At 34.7% G+C, this 19,090-nt stretch overlaps 1 long non-coding RNA gene and 1 pseudogene across 1 annotated transcript; both read right to left on the bottom strand.

The window, feature by feature from the left end:
• Positions 1-364: 364 nt before the first annotated feature.
• LOC120173955 lies at positions 365-1,040 on the bottom strand. The gene is made up of 2 exons (XR_005521114.1): positions 906-1,040; positions 365-730 (listed from the first exon to the last, which is right to left on the bottom strand). It is a non-coding gene; the product is annotated as an uncharacterized LOC120173955 (long non-coding RNA).
• A 169-nt stretch (positions 1,041-1,209) lies between these two features.
• On the bottom strand, positions 1,210-2,962 carry LOC120173979 (annotated as a pseudogene).
• Between the last annotated feature and the right edge of the window lie 16,128 nt (positions 2,963-19,090).

Genomic DNA, 19,090 nt, shown 5'->3' with positions numbered 1-19,090 from the left:
AAACAAAAAATTTCGTTTGTTTAGTTCTTCAGGTTCGTCTATTTGTTTGGTTAAAGTTAAACTAACGAATATAAACATGCCCTCATTTGTGTTCGTTCGGTTCGTTCACAGAACTATACTCAAAAAATAATCTTATCAGATAAAATTTTCAAAAAAAAATAAAATCTTATGAGATAAAAGACTTATCTATAACTTCACTAATCTTGTTTTAAAAAATAAAAATAAAATGGAAGATAGACTAATAATACCCAACACATAACAATATTACCCACTTTCATGAACACAAAACAAACTCGATTTGACTTAACAGAACAAATCATAAACTACCCCGAAAAACTAGTGACAAACAAAGATCATATGAGAAATAATAGCAACTGTGACAAAGCAGCTTCTTTTATATGCATGCAAGCCTATGTCCCCAACAAGTTTTAAGTAAACGAATATATAACAATTATCACCCATGTGGCATTGGCAAACCAAGCTGCATAAACATTTACATTTGGTCTTCAAGACCTAATAATATGAGGTACATGGCATAGCAAAAAATGAGCACCTGAATCGATTGAAAAAGAGATTGGATGAAGAAAATGGGACAAAGAAATAGACCAAGAATCATATATTAGCATTTTCCAGTTCTGTGCCTCTTATAAGCCTGATCAAACTCCTCTGAGCAGCTGCGAACTCCAGTTTGTGCCATCACTTGATTGCTTACATATTGGATTTCTTTCTCCTAGATGAAAGGTGAAAAAGGCAAGTTATACAAATGAAGCAAATAGTTTTGACTCATGTCCAAGCCTTCACCAAGCAGGGAGGGGAATAATTGAAGAGTGAAACAGAAAAACAACTTAGGTAATACTTAATCCGGACAAGTGTTTCTTAATAACAGAAAATGATTATAACTAAACCTTAGAATTAGATGGCATAGAAGTCACTCCACTAGCTACTCGTTTAACAGCATCAATTTTCACACGGATGCTTGCCTGTGACATATCATCTCCTGAAGACTGTAGAGCCTGGGTCAAATAAGTCAATATCCCGTTGAAAACAAAAACTAATCTTTAATAGCATGTATATAACCTATCGTGTAAGGGCATATCATAAAATGATATCATTAAATAGATACCACAATTAACCAAAATCTGAGACATAAATCATGAAAATGTTAAGTCATCATGTCAGGCAAAACTGTAAGAAATACATACCAGTTGCTCACCCTTGAGAGTAAGCATTTGACAAGCCTTCTGGTTCATCTCTGATAGTCAAGTCATCCTGTTCAAGCGCTGAATTGTTCAGAACAACACTCTGTCAGACAGTCTCTACTTTGCCCTGACTGAAACTGGGGTTGATGTACCATGTTCTCAGAATCAGAAACAGACTCATGAAAAGCAAGGCTACCTCTTCCATGAGTAGCAGTTGTGTTAGATCGTGTCTGTGTGTTAACTATAGAAGTAGCAGATGCAGGGGGATGATCCAGTGCTTTAAAAACTGAAGCATCACCCAAGTCAGATTCAATTGAGTAATTCTGCATATTTGCAACCATCGACGGCATGATACCATCATTCTCACAACTAGATCCATTCTTCATAGTTTGAGAATGGTCGATAAAATTCTCTGCAACCCCATGATGATTTCTCTATTAAAAAATTAAAATAAAATCAATTTGCTTCCTCTTGAATTATGGAAAATAATGTGAACAAAATTATTATTTCAAGAAGGCTCCAGTTGTAAGTCATAAACATAGAAGTTCAAAGCAAAGAGAAATAATATCTACCTATTGCCATATATTTTCTGTTGCCCAAAGCATAGGGTGCATTCATCTATTTTCCACTGAAAACTACTATTTAGCAATGCATGGCAACAGTTATCGATAAAACAAATTCAAAATATGCACTAAAACTTCAACACTCATGCTTTAGTATTTTAAATCTTCAATAGGTAAGACTCTCAACCAGTAACATATCTAGATAAAAGCAGAAAACTTTCGTAGAAAATAACAACATTGGCATGGACGTACAAATACTCAAATATGAAGAACAAATAAGATTACCCATGGAATCAGTTTTGTTGGCTCCTGGCTCCACCCTTGGTACGATTCCTCGTACATTTGCAACTTTTCCTGTAAAAACTGAATGTACTCTACGACCTACACATTAAGTAGGTTGTATTCAAAATCCAACAAGGAACTAGAAATGATTACATTTATGCATGTACATACATATCTAATGTATGCTTATAGTATATTATAGAAAAAGCATCATTGAGTGGTGACCTCTAACAGAAAAGATGCCTTGTCTCTCTTTTGATCATTTTGAGGTATAATATCTCTCAAGGTCTGGAACCTGACAACATTAAAAAATAAAAAATAAAAGAGTGCTTCAAATATATTCAAAGAATTGAAACTGAATGGTGCCACGAATATGACATAATTGAATTGAAAGAAGTTTTCAGAATCTATTTTCAGATACACCAAGCTACCCCTAAGAAAATGGCGTATTATGCAACTTTAGTTGACAAAAGAATCACTAGAAGGCTTCAATTATGTTAAAATAATATAACACAAAGCCAATGGCATATCAGCAAACCATATGATATGAGCCAATACCACTCAACACAATTGTTTTATATGTCGTGACATTAACTGTATTATTACAACCAAAACCCTCTAATTGAAACACTTCGAAAAATTACTCGCATTCATGACCAATACAGCTGAACATTGTCAATTCTAGAAAATCTTATAATTGTATACAAAATTAAACCACAATGTAAAAGGAAATAAACAAGAATCGTTAGTTATTTTAATGGAAATTTTAAAGTTTATACCTTTCATTAATCCTACTCCTTCTACGCTGCTAAGTCTCAGAATGCTTAGACCGATCAGTGTTCGTCTTTTGCTCACTTCCTTTCCCTTCTATTTTCACTGCTTCCCCTATAAAGAAGAACATTTAAATTAAAGCATAATAATCATCACAGAAATTCTTTAAACTCACACACCCCTTTAACTTCGTAACTATCATCGTCTTCCCCTTCTATTTCCACCATTTCGTTTTTTATTTTACAAGTACAAATAATTTCTTAGAAAGCGGAAGGGGGGGGGGAAACGGGGCAGAGGGTCGGAAATGGAGGTCCGAAAGAGTAGTTCGAACGAGTTGGCGGGTGTGTTTTTGCAGAGAAAGAGGGGGAATTCCTGCCCTAAAAAAAGGGAGGGAAAATGAATATTTTAAAATGTTTGGAATTGGTTGCTTTATCGATTTATATGTTTCATTAAAACATTAGAGTAAACTATGTGTTTAATCAATCGACTATAACTTGGTTCCATTTTGTTCACTTAATTATTATTCTTTTCAAAATCATACCCAACTTTTCGTTTTAGTCACACACGATTAAAAGTTCACAATAATGTTAATGTGTGGCCATAAGATAATGTCATGTCATCACTAAAAAAATGAGAAAAATTAACACGTCAATAATTCTCTTATTTTTAAATGGTGGGTGACCAAAACATAAATAAAACGATAGAAATGACGACAAATTGAGACGACAAACTAATAGAAACTTTTTGATATGTCACTATTAACCATGAGATCACTTGAAATCAAACTATATTAATCTTATGGCCAAATGGAGATTTCTCACTATTAAGAATGATATGATCGCTTTGTTCATTCAAAAAATCAACTTTTGCAATGGGTACTAATATGGAAAATTATATATTTTTTTTAGAGGTGAAAACTTCAAGTCAATATTTTCTAACAATGGCCAATGATAGTAGTTGTAATGAAAATAATTTAAAAATTCAATGATTGTAATATAAATTTCAAAATTTCAATTATCACAATGAAAATAACTAAAAGTTTAAGGGTAAATTATACCATTGACCACTTAATTATATCTCTTTTTTATTTTGATCATCATTTTTGAATTTTATCAATAAGGTCATTCAACTATTTAAATGCATTCAATCAGATCACTTTTCGTTAACATTTAACGAGAATGAGAAGCAAATAATAAAATCGGTATAATTACATATTCGATCCTCAATATTTATAAATTTTATTAATTTGGTCATAATTTTAATTCAATTTAATAAATTTAATATCAAATTAGATGGTGACAAGTGTCACTACTTGATTAGAAGATATTTTATTCATTTTAATTATTTAATTTTTCATCCAATTAAGTGGTGACACGTGTCACCACCTTTTAATACAAAAAAATTGCGAATAAATAATTTACAATTGAAAGGGATCAAACCAATGACCTTAAACCTAACCTATGCACGACTAAGACATTGAGCTAAGCTATCCATATGGTATTGTTTATAATTTACGTTCATTGCCCTTCTCTGTCGCAGTTCTTACTTAACCCAACTATCACTTTCTGCTTCAAGTCCGAGATGGAGAAGCACTTCAAAGATGGGTCACGACCTGGTTTAGTTGCAAAGGTAAGTGTTTATATTTTAAAACCCCATCTTTGGTTGATGTAATTTGAAGGTTGATATGAATTTTGGATGCTGAAATGTGCAGCTGAGAGACCTGAAATCTAATTTGAAAGAAGATTGTCCAGTTTTTCAGAGCAGAACAAAGAGCAAGGTTGCTGTAACAATGGTGATTGTGATTTTAATGGAATTTTTAAAGAATAAAGCAAAGTGAATGATTCTTTTTCATCTTCGGATTCATCAAATCGTCACCGGTTTCAACCATTTGAGTCGAGAATGAGTGAGGATAACACGCGTAATCAACCACGGTTAGTGAAAAATGGAAGAATAATATATGCTTACAGCAGAAGAAGGTTGTGACTTCTTGTCGGTGGATCAAGCTCCAAATCTTCAATGGTACTTCACGGGGCTGTAAAAAGGAGAGGAAGTTCCATCGCGAAAACCATAAAAGCTTTTGAAAGTCTTGCATAAAGGAATAAAATAGCCTTGAAAGTTTTGTAATTTAGTAGTTGAGTTCTGTTCTTCTACTGTTTTAAAAAAATGGTAATTAGTATATGTTTCATAAAGAAATTTTGGGAGTAAATTTCAAATAAATATAAATGAAATGTTGTAAAACGATACCATGTGGATGGCTTAGCTCAAAGGCTCAAGCATGCATAGGTGGTCCAAATGTCATTGGCGCTCAATGATTATGTATTCATTGGTTCGATCTCTTTCACAATCCAATTAGAAATTAAATTTATTAAATTGAATTAAAATTGTCGTAACCTTCCTTCAGGTGAGCTCGGAACTGGGCTTCGACTTAAATAAATTATGCTAGAGCCGTCACCGATTATTTATTATTTTAAAATTTGATTGATCGTACACCACACTTTATCATCGTACCTTATCTACGTTTTACCATAAATATGTCGGGTTCGGGAGTTGGTTACAGTCAATGAATGATTAGCACCCTTGCACTTCCATTTTGGTACCAATTTAATTTTTCGGTTATCTTAATTTCGAAAATTAAAAGTTAAATTGAAATTTAAAGGTTCGATCCGAATTACTTACCTTTGACCGATTGAAATTGTCCATAAAAAGCTAAATTAATGTTAAATAATAAAATAAAACAAACAAAAAGGATGTTAAAATAAATAAAATGAAAATTTAATTTTTTTATAAGAGATAATAAAATGAAATTAAATTAAAAAGAATTAATACTAGAGTTAAAATAAGATAAAATTGAGAAGATAAATCGAATTAGTGAGAAATAATAATGTAAAATGAAATAAAATAAAAAAGTGAATGAAAAAAAATAAAAGAAAATTAGAATTAAAGGATTAAATTGAAAGGAACTAAACATCAAATGCTAAATTGACATTAATTACGTGCTGCATGAAAAAAATAAGAAGTTAGAGGGCTTAATTGCATAAATATAAAAAATATGAACAGGGATTAAAATGAATCAATTCAAAATTCAAGGGTAAATTTACAACAGGTGACCAAAATGAATTATACTTCAAACTTTCAGGGACTGTAGAAATAATTTAAAATTTTGATTTTTGCACCTTAGTCCTCCATATATATAATCCCTAAAACCCAGATTATCTCATATTTCACCCATTCCTTAAACACACTCCCTCATTTACAAACTCTCTCAACTCTCCCCTAACCAGCGACTCGCCAGCCTAGAGCGACACCGCCCAGCAGCCGCTCCAGCCACCTCCCCCCGGTGGCCGAAAAAAAATCAAACTTCACCAAAGTGCTCCCCTCAACACCCTAAACCCAAATCCTCTAAAAAAATCCCAAACGACGTATATCTAGGGTGAAAGTTGTGATTTTTACCTTTTTCGACGAATCCTTTCAACTTCCGTCTACCGGGGTCTTCCCGATTCCAAAGCGACTACTAACCTTGGTTGCTCTTTGATTTTTTTATGAGTGTTCAGAATTGTTTTTGTATTTTGTTCGACTATTTTGGTTTGTTTTGCTTAATGTTGCAATATGTTGTTTCGTTTCTCTTGTATTTTGATGGTTATGGTGGTCTTGTTGCTTTTATTTCTCCTCTTTTTTTTGCCTTCCTCGACGGGGTTTTTATAGCCTTCGATCAGTCGTTTGGGTCATCCCCGATCTTTCAAGGGTTATTTCCCGACCTGTTCACGTTTTGTTGAGGTCATCGTTGGGTCGAAAATCCCAGGATGGTTTAATCCTGGGTGTTCGGCCAAAAGTCTCGGCCAACTTGTTGGCACTTTGCCTCTACGCGTATTGCTTGCTTCCTCTCGTGCGACGCTTGGCTTTATATGCTTAGGGTTCTACAACCCTATTTTACTTCGATCTCATCTGTTGGTTTATGTTTTGATCTGATGGCTCTGGTAGATACGACGCTAAGCTTGATTTGTGAAACCCTATTTTACAAATAGGCTAGGTCAAGCCCCCCTAACCGGGCTTTTTTACTGGGTCAGGCCTGCTGGCTCTGTTGGCCTGCACTTTGGACTGGATTGGACCAGTTAAAATTTAATAAATAATAATAATAATATAACCTAAAATAATAATAAATAATAAAAAACTATATAACATATATTATATTTCCAAAAATTATATAATATATTAATATATTTTCAAAAACCATTTTCAAAAAATTATTTTTAAAAACTATATTATATATAGGTTTTCAAAACCGTTTTAAAAACTATATATTATACGCTTTCAAAACTATTTTAAAAACTATATACGTTTTCAAAATTATTTTAAAAACTATATTATACGTTTTCAAAACTATTTTTTAAAAACTATATATTATATATTTCAAAAACTATATTTATTATATATACTATGTTATATAAAAGAGAAAATAACTTCAGTGACCGAAAATGGCTTATAATATACGATTTTAACCAACTTTTTTTGGATTTGCGAAAATGACCAACAAATTCGCAACGCGAACTCCAATTTTGCAATGCAGTTTCCAAATTCGCAACTCAGTTTCCAAATTCGCAACTCAGTTTTGAAATTCGCATCTCGAATTTCTTTTCCACAACGCGATTTTCCAAATTCGCAACGCGAATATGTAATTCGCAACGCGAATATGTAAATCGCAACGCGAATTTGTAATTCGCAACACAGAAGTCAAATTTGCAAAGCGCGTTTATTTTCGCAACGCGAATTTATTTTCGAATTCGAAACACAATATTAATTTCGCAACACAAATGTAAACAGTATAATCACAACTCATAACCTAAAACCCTAATTCACAACTCAATCCCATCTCCATCTCTCACTCTCTACGGCGACATCCGTCCCCATCTCCGGTGACCCCCCTCTATCTCCATCTCTCAGAGCCACCTTCTCACAACCATTCACGACCACAAATGGAAAATCAACCACCGAGGGTTAGTTTTTTTAATTATTTTTATTTTGAAATTTTTGTCTTAGTATTAGATTTTTCATATTTAAATTGATGATAAATTTACTGATAATTTCAATATATAGATTAACTATTTCACTTAGATTGCTTAGTAAATTCATTCGGTTGCTGCAAATACTGCTAAATTGTTTAGTCTTTAACCCTGTGAAGTTAGTATTTTGGTTGAAGTAATGCAATTCATTTAAGTTTCAATTTGCAAAAGAATAGTTTTTGAAACTTAAATTCGCAACACGAAAATAAAATTCGTAACACGAAAATCGCAACGCGATTTTAGTTTCGTGTTGCGATTTTCATTTTCGCGTTGCGAATTTCATTTTTGTGTTGCGAATTTAAGTTTCAAAAACTACTCTTCTTCTGCAAAATTGAAACTTGAATGAATTGCATTACTTCAACCAAAAAACAAAGACAAATACTAACTTCACAGTGTTGCGAATTTAAGTTTCAAGAATAAACTACTACTTTTTATGTTGTCCTTGAACCTTCACTAAACCTATATGTTGTCATTTTAAATGTGTTTATATAAGTGCTTACTTCTGGAATGTTATCTGATGCATTTTGTGAACTATGATAGAATAATGACTTGGGTGAATACCGTGCTAGTTTGAAACATATTTGGCTATATTTTCCCTGTTTAATATCATGTCTGTTTATAGTGTATAATTTGTAGTTTTTTGTATATCTAACTTGATATGTGTTTTTGTTAGGAAATTTTTTGGCTTCATTGACTTTAAGGAAAAATTAAGCCTAGCCACTACAATTGCATCGACACTTACACTTGTACAAAGAAATTTGTTTGAGAATACTTATTTCGGGCCATGGCTGAAAGTACAACATCCAGGTGGAGATGCTATGTTGACCCATTTGTTTCTTCAGACCATGACTAACGATCTACCCGAGAGGATACAATGTGGTGATGAAGAGATATGGTTTCATTTTCCACCGGCGTATACTTGTTTTAGGCGGGAGGAGTTTTGCTTAATCACTGGTATACGTTTCTGACGACACAATGAAGTAGGTCGACACACTAGTCATATCGCTCGCCCATCATGGTTATTTCGGGTTTTCCCTGAGTTGGCAAAGGCGAAGCCCAGTTTACACGTCGACGATTTGAAAATATTACTTCTTAAAGATGGTTTTACTCGGATGGATGACCTTGATGTTGTCCGAGTATGCCTTTTATTACTTTTGAATATCGGCTTTTTAGGCAAAGAGGGCAGACAACCTATTTCTGAGAATTTAATATTATTGGTAGAGGACCTAAATGTATGGAACGTGTTTCTGTGGGGTTCATATCTATAGAAAGCTACATGGAAAAAGTTGTCGTCTGTCTTTGAGGACTGTCGTAGTTTGTGTGGCCATGGTTCCAAATACAGTTTGGTAGGCTTTATTTGAGCCTTTAAGGTAAGAATTTCTATATAATGCTTCCAAAATTATAATTAATTATTTAACAATTACTAAAATTAATGTTTGTGTATTATATTGTTTGTAGATTTGGATATTTGAGGCTTTTCCCAGCATGCAGACATATGCCATCAAAAATTCAAATGATATTCCTAAGGCTATTACCTGGAGGAGGACCCGGCTGTTGGATTGGGAAGATTTATTACCATATACGACGATGAATGATGTAAGTTAACACAAATACTACCATATATAAACAAGTTATTACTAGTAGACGTTTGACTTTTTTTGAGCTTTTATATTGTGAGGAGGCAAACTATCAATTACAGAGGCTGACACCCACAGAGACTGAGCTTGCCACTGATTGGTGGCAAGCTAGTAAGCATTTTTTTGATGGGACGGATGATGAGCACCCCCACTTTGAGAGCCATCACCTGATCGAGCCGATTATACACCTCCACACCGAGAGCCATCACCTATTCCATCACATCATCGAGCCTCTTCTCTACCATCATCTCATGATAGGCGAACGAAAACGATGCCACGATATTTATCTCCCTGTTCTCCACATTTATCGGATGAGTTAGGGGAGTTACGTGATGAGGTCAGTGCTTTGTGTGATGAGGTCGGTACTTTACGTGACGACAATGGTGCATGGCGTGATTAAGTATGGTCTTTACGTGATGAGGTAGTTGTTTTACGCGATGACAATGGTGCTTTACGTGGTGAGGTATCTACTTTACGTGATGAGGTAGCCGCTCTACGTGAGATTATTTTATCGTTGCAGAATGAGGTTCATACTCTACGCAATGAGGTAAGTTTATTTAATACTATACTAAAAATACAAATAACCTTTTTTCGGCATTATTTATTTATTTATTTACTGATTTATGTATTAATTTATTTTTAGCGGCCCGATAAGGTAGATGCTTTACGTTGGGTTTTTCTTGCACAACGGGGTTCACGTATCACACGTCATGGACGTGCCATTACGTCTCCTTTTACCCTAATAGTTCCAAGACTACGTAAGAAGAAGCCCGATTCACCTGTAATCGTTCAAGAGGCCCCTCCTATCGTTCAAGAGGCCCTTCTCATCGTTCAAGAGGCCCCTCTCATCGTTCAAGAGCCCAATTCACATGGCATACTATGTCGACATATTGATAAACCCCCTCTCGTGCCCGGTATGATGGATCAGAGTTGGCTTTCGTATCAGTTACCGGCCAGTACCATTCCTCAGCACGAGAGAACACTACCAGACCCAATTATGGATAATACCCTTTGGGCTAAGACCGCAGTTGATTTTTATCTACATGAGCGGAGCCAGGGGTGCTACGCTGACATATGCAAAATCGACGATAATATACATTTGTTTCTTGAGCGGTCTTGGTGGGGTGTTTTATTAGAGGTTGAAGAGAATGACTTTTTCGAATGGGGGTAAGTCTTATATTCTTCTTATATTTCATTTTGATTATTTTTTTTAAATTTATTAAATTCACTAATATATGCATTTTTTTATAAAACGACATATTGATGCATGGGTGTCACGTCTTCTGATTATAAGGAAATTGAAGAAAATAAAAAAAATGCGATGGACTATTATGCCTTCGTCTTTTCACGCAGCTCACTTGAAGGATTTGAGAGACGCTTCATATGTGTTGGGTAATGAAGAAGCTATCCTTTATCCTGCGTGGTGGGAGGTCGATAAGGTTAGTATTTATTTTTGCATATTTAAAGGTGTTCATAAATTTTATTTGATGTGCGCAATTGAATTATTATTTATGATTGCATCAGTTTATCTCTGTTATGGAACGTCATCATTGGCTTCTCGTCGAGCTTCAGCTCTCATCCCTAAAGACGATAGTATATGAAAGCATGTTGAATTACATACCATTGTCTGATTTGAAAGATATTATTTGTAGGGGATGGAGCGATCATTTGGCTAAATAGTTGGATGCGATTGATTATTGGACTAATTCAGGAAACAAGAAGCCAAATAAGTTAAAAGTTACAATGATGAGAGACGAGACAACGCCACAACAAACGACGGGAGCCATAGGGGATTGTGGTCCTCTTATATGCATGTGCTTGGAACGTATGACGACAGGAGGTAAACAGTTTCTACCTCCCACAAATAGAGATAGAGGTGCAGTAGGGTTATGGTTTCGGCATTTTATGGCTAGAGAGATATATGCGAGGCGTTGTCTACCTATATATGCGTGCTGAAAGTGTGCATAAACAACCATTTGTTATTGGTAAGTTTGAGCAAGTGTTGTTAACATATATACTCTTTCTTGGTTTGAAAATGTTTGTTAAGTACCTAGAATTCAATAATTTTAGCTCATATTTGTTGGTTTTAGATGTGTAGAAAATCTCATGGCCATAACATTTTTGCAGGTTAATCCTTCAAGTGAGCTGCGTGAAATTGATGTATTTGGATGTAAGCTCCCTATTGTTAGGAGCATTTGGATGTAGTGTCAGGGGCTAATTGATGTATCAATGTGCTGTCAAGTGTAAATAAGAATTGTTTTTTTATTTAATTAATTTGTTGTTTAATTTCAATCTGTATTATGTTGAAGGAAAAAAAGACCTGCTGAAGGTACACTTTCGCAATGCGAAAATCAAATTCGCAACGTGAAAGTCAAATTTGCATTGCGATTGTTGCGAAAGTCAAATTCGCATTGCGGTTTTCGCGTTGCGAATTTTACTTTCGCATTTCAAATTTGACTTTAGCAACAATCGCAACGCGAATTTGACTTTCACAACAATCGCAATGCGAAAATCGCAACATGAATTTGACTTTCGCGTTGCAAATTCAAGGAAAACACCTTCAAAAAGATAACAGACAACAATCTGATAAGTGATAACAACTGAACAGATCATAGAAATATTCAAACTCAAGTTACTAATGCATGTCTAACTAAAAATGTATGCATTCACACATAAAATACACATAATACAACGTTTGCATTTAAAATCACCTAAGTTAACAAGTCCCAAAAGGTGAAGCCGTTTGTGATTGAGATTTTGATTTTGATTTTGATTGCGATTTTGATTTTGATTTTCTTTTTCTTGGCACCATATGAGCTTTGGATTTTGATGAGAATCCATATTTTGGTAGAGGAAAAGATGATTGTGATGGCACTGGTGATCCACAGGTTAACCTTGTATGACCACTTTCCTTGCACTGACTACATGTCAATATCCTCTTCTTTTCACCCCTAGACGGTATACGATTGTGATTTTTTGGTCGGCCAGGTAGCCTGCTGTCCATGACTAGTGGTAAAACTATTTGTAAGTCATCTGGTATGTCCCACTCAGAAGGATGTGGAATAGAGTAGACAATTTCGGCATAAGTCTGTCGATATACTTCTGTAGTGTAGCAATCTATAGCGTATGCGCTTGAATCATCTTGTAGTACCACTGTTGAATAGAGGCTCAAAAAACTCCATTAACATAGTAATGGGTAATTTTCGGGAATGACGACTTAGAGCATTGATTGATTCTGCATTATTAGACGTCATGAAACCAAATCTTGCTCCAAGTTGATGTACTCTTGACCATTTTTCAAACTCGACATCTTCTAGTGTTTGAGCACATTAAGGCAAAACACGTCTTAAACAATTTATATGCTTATTAAAATCCACTTCCCGATAAGCTTTTACAACCTTCCAGTATGTCTATTTGTGATTTTTTATACCAACATACCTTGATTTTAGATTTTTGTACAAATAAACACAATAAAGTCCATGAAAAGCATCTGGGAAACACCTTTAAACAGCGTTGTCAATTGATTTTGCTCTATCGGATATGATTGTCAGATTGCTAATAGGACCTATGCAATCCCTAAGATGCCCCAAAAACCATGTCCATGAATCAGAGGTTTCATATTTGCCAACCCCGTAAGCTATTGGCAGTATCCTATTGTTAGCATCCATGGCTACTGCTAATAAGTTTACTCCAAGGTATTGACCTTTCAAATGTGCTCCTTCAACTATAATAACTGGGCGCACGCAAGTAATGAACGAACGAATCTACAAAATAATATACACAAGAAATATAATCATTTAAATATGAAATACATGTAACTAACAAAAATGAGTCAACAAAATTATATTGATTTACTAACCGAAACACCAATTGCGATAAACAACAACTCAAAGCATCCATCTCTATCTATTTTGATATGAGTTACCGAACCAGGATTTTTCAGCTTTAAATTGTGGCAATAAGCCGACAGTTGGGTAAACGATGCTTCTGGCGACCCCTTAAACAATTCCAAGGAATAACATTTGGTTCTCCAAGCTTGAGAATAAGAGATACTAATCTTGAACCGAGCATTCATGTCATTCATAATTTCATGTCCCCGATATACCTTGCCATTCAAAAACATTAACTCAGCCAGAAAACCACCCAACACCTTTTTGTTTGCCTATCTATGGTGAGGAAAAACTTGGGTTCTTGAACATGTATGTTTATCAATAAAAGTCTTAACTTGAAACATTTCGCAATCTTTTATCCTCTTTGCAATCATACGCCACGTACAGTTTTTGTCAATCATACACTTTGTTTTGAAACGATCTTTGCTTGATTTGTTAACTTTTAGTTGATAGCCATCTTCCACACATTTCGTATACAAAGCTATCTTCAAGTCTTCCTTTGTATCAAAACAATCATCTTTCTTGATACGAATAACTTTTGTGTAATAATCAACTGCTATCTTTACCAGCTCTTCTTCCGGTATCTGAAGTAATTCTGGCATTTTCTTCTTTTTCTTTTCTTCGGGGACTTCTTATTCTTTCTTTTCTTTTTTAGGGTTATATGAATTACAGAATGGATGTTTAGCATGTTCATTCACAGTTGTAACTTCCTTCTCATTATCATCAACAACATCTTCCTCGACAACGACTGTTTCATCATCAAAATTTGGGTATTGACCAATATCAAAATCATTACACACAGGGTCTGTTTCTTTTTCTGAAACATCATCAAAATCTTAGTATTGACCAAGATCAAAGTCCGGGTATTGACCAAGATCAAATTTCGAATACTGACTAGTACTCACAATTTTTTCTGTTGGCTCATCATCGTCTAATTGGTCAATACGAAAACCATAATTTGGTGTTGAAAGTTGATTGGGATTTGGATTAGGGAAAGGTTGTGGGTTTTGAGATTGTGTTTAGTATTGTGTTTGGTATTAGAAATGTGTTGAAACAAAATTTTCTGGGTGATGAAATTGTGGTGGAATCATTAAATTTTGAGGTTGATAACAACATTGTACATTGTGAGCACCATAAACTGGGGTTGAAGAACTTAGTTGATTACTACCCTCTACTGACCCAACTTCACTACTTCTAGGTTCAACAACATACAATGTAACATCATCTTGCAAAACACTAATGTAAGTAATGAATCGTTCAACATCTTCATTGTTGGTTAACAAATAAACTTTACCTTTTTTCTAATAATATAGCCTAAATCCACTTAGAAGCTCTAAATTCAATTTCTTTGTAACACGTAACATTAGAGTTTCATAAGTTAACTTTTTTACAGTTTTAGTTGAAGATTCATGGGTAAAGGCATATATTGTAAAACACCATGAACATTCTCCCATGAACCTCCAAAACACAAATCTATCCAAACATGATCAACATTAGATGATTTCATTCTACAAATTATAAATTAATTTATTGAACAAACGAGCTATAAACTAGATATCATCATTAAATTAGAGAAAAACATATATTTATTAAGTTGATAGTTGATAATTTTGGAGAGAAATCATTGAAAAATTATATAAAAATAAAATTATGTAAAATAATTAGAGATGGGGAAGGATGTTGTTGGATATAGGAACGGATGTCGCCGGAGAGAGTGAGAGATGGAGATGTAATGAGTTTTGATTTAGGGGTTTAGGTTATGAGTTACTGCTGCTCGTAGTTTATATACCCAAAACATTTGTGTTCCGAAAATAAAAGCTGTTACGAAATTAAAATTCGTGTTGCGAATTCGAAAATCGAGTTGCGAAAACAAAATTCGTGTTGCGATTTAGAAAATATTGTTGTGAAAAGGAAACTTGTGTTTCACATTGAGAATTCAGAAATCGAGTTACGAATTTGAAATTCCTGTTACGAATTTGGAAATCGCGTTGTGAATTTGAAAATCGTGTTGCAATTTTGAAAATTGCGTTGCGATTGCATAAACTAAGTTGCGAATTTGGGAAATTCACGTTGCGAATTTGAAACTGTGTTGTGAAATTGGAGTTCGCATTGCGAATTTGTTGGTGATTTTCGCAAATCCAAAAAAAGTTGGTTAAAATCGTATATTATGAGGCATTTTCGGTCATTGAAGTTATTTTCTCTATATAAAAACCCCGGACGAAAATACGTGTCTACAACTGCCCCTCTTTGCCCATTTATTGTGTAACAAAAATAGGTAAAATACACAAGGATATAGATTTTCGTTCGGTAAGAAGAGGGTCCAAAAGAAAATTTGCTCCTGTGAGTATGATATCTTTCTCTGTGATTGAAATCCAACTTATCGAATATCTTCCGTCGCGGAGTTGAAATTCGAGTTGAAAATTCTAATAAATCATGACTCCATGCTGTTGAGATGAATTACGAGTGACTTCTTTGTTATACAGTTGAGACGATATTGGATGCTTCGAGCATGATATCTTCACTGCGTAGTTGAAATCTAGTTTGAAATCTGAACTGGAAAATGGCTTCTTACAACCTTGGTCTTTTTCTTGGCTTAAATACCTCGGTTTGAAAATTCGATCGAAAAGTAGAGTCTCGCTGCTACCATGCGGTTAATATGCCCTTAAGCTGAATGGAATTGAACTCAAAAGTTTTTGTTGATAGATAACCCTTCTCGCCTTGAGCTATGCTGTAAATTAGGTTGGGAGGTAGTTCCTTGTTGTTGCAGATGACTCATTTGTTATGAAATTAAGTCGATCTATTGGGCACGATATCCTTCTTCGTGAAGTTAAAATCGTAGGTGACTCCTCTATCGTGAAGTTGAGTCTAGATTGAATAAACTTACCTTGGGCCATATATCATTCATTGTGAAATTGAAATCTAACTTGGATAGGCTGCATTGTTTTTAATTTTGAGTTTCCTTTGAATTCAATATTCTTGAAATTGGCTCTGATAAAAAATCTCCAAAATCACACATATATGCGATGCTATGGATGCAATGTTCTTATGTATGCCTAAAATGCATACACAATATGTTATTTTAGGGTTTACAGAGAAGTCTCAATCTCTTGCAGTCATTTCGGGTGATTCTTGATTCTGGAATCTTGAATTTCTGATTCTTGATCTTGGATTCTTCAACAGGCTTTGATCCAATATACATTCTGTGAACTTGTAAAAAGAAGGTTTACTTCTAGTCTTTATTTAAACAATGTCTTTCATTGAACTAGAACCCATTAGCTCTAGTATGGTGCAAAAACCTTTATCGGCTTTTGAACACATGTACCTTTCGGAAAACCTTTGTACAGTAATACGTCATTGTCTTTTCAAAAGTGAATAAATCATTCTTATTTAAATTCTATATAATATTCTTAAAAGGAATTGTTTTTTTTAGAGAAATGACCATATTTATTTATGAGGAAAAAGAACAAAGAATATATGGCAAACATTCTGAAAAGTCAATGCATAAATGAAATACAAGTAGATGCCCTAGATCTCGATAATACAGACGCCTTTGAACTGACACATCGTTAGATGACTTTTGAGTATAATTTTTTTAAAGGGGATTTCGAAGATGTGACAACGTTCAGAAGAGTACAAAGTTCCTCTGAATTGTTAGGTTTACAGAAGACTTGAATGACTTGATGCTTTACTGCCTTAATCCGAGACCCTTCCCATGTGCGAATCCTGGATCATTATCCAAGCTGCCCTTTCGGATTTTCAACTTAGATCTATTCTTGGTTTTAAGACGCCCTTTGCGGGTTTTTATCTTTCAATTTAGAGCTCCCTTTCGGGTTTTCACCCTAAACATTTTTTTGGCTTTAACTTAAGGTGCCCTTTCGGGTTTTCATCCTAAGCGAAGTATTTCTTGACTGCATCCAAATTAATGGGATTGGGTAGTTTCGACCCGTCCATTTCAGTCAGGATCAGTTCTCTTCCAGAGAAGGCCTTTTTCACGACATAAGGTCCTTCCCAATTTGGCATCCATTTTCCTCTTAAGTCTTTTTGAATTGGCCAAATCCTCTTTAGCACAATATCTCCTTCGCAGAATACTCTTGGGCACATCTTCTTATTATGTGCTAAAATCATTCATTTTTGGTGGAGTTGACCATGATGAATGGCTTTCAACTTCTTTTCATTTATTAGGTTCAACTGATCATATCGAGTTTGCATCCATTATGCATCATCTAATTTAACTTCCTAAAAAACCCAGAGTGACGAGATCTATACCTCAATGGGAAATACTGCCTCCATCTCATATGCTAATGAAAATGGTGTTGCCTCAGTCGAAGTTCGTACTGATGTTCGGTAAGCAAACAAAGCAAAAGAAAATTTCTCGTGACAATCCTTGTATGTCTCTGTCATTTTCTCCACGATTTTCTTGATATTTGTTGTTTGCTACTTTTACCACTCCATTTATCTTCGGTCTATTAGCAGTAGAGTTGTGATACTTTATGTTAAATTGTTTACAAGCAGCATCTATCATCTTGTTGTTCAGGTCTATTGCATTATCGATAATGATTTTTTTGGGTAAACCACATCGACATATGATCTTATTTTTCAAGAACTTGCAAATAGTGGATTGAGTGACACTGAAATATGACACAGCTTCCACCCATTTGTAAAATAGGTAATTGCTACAAGAATGAACCGATGATAGTTTGAAGCTTTTGGATGGATTTGTCCAATAACATCCACGCCCTATACAAAAAAGAGCGATAGTGCCGTCATCACGTGAAGAGGTGAGGCGGAACATTTATTTTATCCCAATAGATTTCGCACTTATGACATATTCTAGCATAATTGATGCAGTCGCCCTCCAATGTGGACCAAAAGTATTCGCATCTAATAATTTGTCTTGACATCATATGTCCATTTGTATAAGTTCCACAAACTCTGTCGTGTACCTCTTCCAATATCATCTTTGCCTCTTCTACATCTACACATCTTAACAAAACTTGATCATGACTTTTCTTGTATAAGACTTCCCCATCAAGAACATATACGGCCACCATCCTTCTGATTGTTCTTTTATCAGTTTTGGTGGCTTCTTCTGGATAGCTTTGGTTTTTAATGTACCGCAGAATATCGTGGTACCAGGGCTTGGTGTCTTTTATCTCTTTAATTTAGTAACAATAAGTCGGGTAGTCATACGACTACATATCAATTGACATCATGTCAGAATCCCCACTAGCCTTGAATACTGCTGCCAAGGTAGCTAAGACAACAACCATTTGGTTTTATTCTTTGAGCACATAGTGGAAAGTGACTTCATCGAACTTTTTAAGCAGATCTAATATGAGTTTTCTGTATTCTACCAACTTGATATCTTTCATCTCCCACTCCCCTCAGAGTTGATAGAACACTAAGGCAGAATCTCCATATACCCGTAGGGTCTTTATATTTTATACAATAGCAGCTCGAATCCCTAAAACACAAGCTTCATACTCTGCCATGTTGTTAGTACAATCAAAGTTCAATATGCTAGTGAACGAATAATGATTTCCCGTGGGTGAGACCAGGATAGCTCCAATGATATGCCTTAACGCATTTGACGCACTATCGAAATGCATTTTCCAGGTGTCCCATGTGGAAGTGCTCGTTTTTCTAAAGATATGGCCATCAAATCTTCTTCTGGACACTCGAAGTCTAGTG

This window comes from Hibiscus syriacus, unplaced genomic scaffold, assembly GCF_006381635.1.
Source record: "Hibiscus syriacus cultivar Baekdansim isolate YM2019G1 unplaced genomic scaffold, ASM638163v2 tig00111996_pilon, whole genome shotgun sequence".
Taxonomy (NCBI): Eukaryota; Viridiplantae; Streptophyta; class Magnoliopsida; order Malvales; family Malvaceae; genus Hibiscus; species Hibiscus syriacus.
The sequence above is the reverse complement of the archived record's forward strand: the minus strand, read 5'-3'. Positions and strand labels throughout refer to the sequence as shown.